This window comes from Schistocerca serialis, chromosome 7 (assembly GCF_023864345.2).
Source record: "Schistocerca serialis cubense isolate TAMUIC-IGC-003099 chromosome 7, iqSchSeri2.2, whole genome shotgun sequence".
Classification (NCBI taxonomy): Eukaryota; Metazoa; Arthropoda; class Insecta; order Orthoptera; family Acrididae; genus Schistocerca; species Schistocerca serialis.
This window is the reverse complement of record NC_064644.1, coordinates 225,202,588-225,204,796: the sequence shown is the minus strand read 5'-3', so window position 1 is coordinate 225,204,796 and position 2,209 is coordinate 225,202,588. Positions and strand designations below refer to the sequence as shown.

The 2,209-nt window shown below is 43.1% G+C and overlaps 1 non-coding gene across 1 annotated transcript; it reads left to right on the top strand.

The window, feature by feature from the left end:
* The first annotated feature begins 785 nt into the window (after positions 1 to 785).
* Trnas-uga (transfer RNA serine (anticodon UGA)) lies at positions 786 to 860 on the top strand. Its single transcript has one exon. It is a non-coding gene; the product is annotated as a tRNA-Ser (tRNA).
* Positions 861 to 2,209: the final 1,349 nt, after the last annotated feature.

The window sequence follows — 2,209 nt, the reverse complement described above, 5'->3', positions numbered from 1 at the left end:
TCAACAGCTCATGCATCCAATTTGGTTACAAGAATAATATACAGAAGAATGAAGGCAAAATTGAAGATGTGTTTGATGATTATCAGTTTGGCTTTAAAAAGGTAAAGGCACCAGAGGGCAACTCAGACGGGAAGGTGTCGTCGTTGAGTGACTGTAGAAGGGTACAAGATGACTTGGACAGGATTTGTGATTGGTGTAAAGAATGGCAGCTAACTCTAAATATAGATAAATGTAAATTAATGCAGAGGAATAGGAAAAAGAATCCGGTAATGTTTTAATACTCCATTAGTAGTGTAGCGCTTGACACAATCACGTCGATTAAATATTTGGGCGTAACATTGCAGAGCGATTTGAAGTGGGAAAGGATGTAATGCCAGTTGTGGGGAAGGCGGATAGTCGTCTTCGGCTCGTTGGTAGAATTCTGGGAAGATGTGGTTCATCTGTAAAGGACACCGCTTATAAAACACTAATACGACCTATTCTTAAGTACTGGTCGAGCGTTTGGGATCCCTATGAGATCGGATTGAGGGAGGACATAGAAGCAATTCAGAGGCGGGCTGCTAGATTTGTTACTGGTAGAATGAGATTTTCACTCTGCAGCCGAGTGTGCGCTGATATGAAACTTCCTGGCAGATTAAAACTGTGTGCCCGACCGAGACTCGAACTCGGGACCTTTGCCTTTCACGGGCAAGTGCTCTACCAACTGAGCTACCGTAGCACGACTCACGGCCGGAACTCACAAAAGTAATGGCAGAAGTAAAGCTGTGAGTACCGGCCGTGAGTCGTGCTTCGGTAGCTCAGTTGGTAGAGCACTTGCCCGTGAAAGGCAAAGGTCCCGAGTTCGAGTCTCGGTCGGGCACACAGTTTTAATCTGCCAGGAAGTTTGTTACTGGTAGGTTTGATCATCACGCGAGGATCTCGGGTGGGAGTCTCTGGAGGAAAGGAGGCGTCCTTTTCGTGAATCGCTACTGAGGAAATTTAGAGAACCAGCATTTGAGACTGACTGCAGTACAATTTTACTGCCGCCAACTTATATTTCGCGGAAAGACCACAAAGATAAGATAAGAGAGATTAGGGCTCGTACAGAAGCATATAGGTAGTCATTTTTCCCTCGTTCTGTTTGGGAGTGGAACAGGGACAGAAGATGCTAGTTGAGGTACGAGGTATCCTCCGCCACGCACCGTATGGTGGATTGCGGAGTATGTATGTAGATGTAGCTGTAGATAATGGAAGCAAGTCTCAAGAAAATCAAGACACTTTCACAGGATTTCTCTACCTGAACAAAACGTTCGACAATGTGAAATGGTGCAAGATGTTCGAAATGCTCAGAAAGCTATAGCAAAAGACGTGAGTCAAGATGGAATAATGAGAATGAAAGACCGAGAACGAAGTGCTCGGATTAGAAAGGGTGTAAGACAGAGATGAAGTCTTTCGCCCCGGCTGTTCAATCTATACATCGAAGAAGAAATGACGGAAATAAAGGAAATGTTGGAAATGGAATTAAAAGGTGAAACGACATCCGTGATAAAATTCGCTGATGACACTGCTATTCACAGTGAAAGTGAAAAAGGATTACAGGATCTGCTGAGTGGAATGAGTACAGAAAATAGATTGACAGCAATTCGAAGAAACACGAAATTAATGAAACGCAGCAGAAATGATAATAAAGAAACTTAATATTATAATTGGCGATCACGAAGTAGGTGAAGTTAAGAAATTGTGTTACCTAGGCAGCAAAATAACCTACGACTGAAGGAGCTAGGAGGACACAAAAAACAGACTAGCACTGGCAGAAAGGGTATTCCTGGTTAAGACAAGTCTATTAGTATCGAACATAAATCTTAGTTTAAGGAAGAAATTTCTGAGAATGTACGTTCGGGGCACACTATTATGGCCGCGAGGCATGGGCTGAGGGAAATAAATCATTCTTCTAACCGGTTACTGGTTTGATGCGGCTCGCCACGAATACCCCTCCTGTGCCAACCTCTTTACCTCAGAGTAAGTTCTACCATCTTGTCCTTTCTTGTATATATATCACCCGATTTTTAGATATCTTCAGTTGCAGTAAACACGAAAAATTCAAGTGCGCTATGTGTTTGTACATCGGATAAGGTTTATGATGGTAGGAAGGATTCCGCTAACAGCTGGTAATTTGAGAAAGAAATTTCTGAGAATCTGCGCTTGGAGCTCAGCATTGTATGCTAGTGAA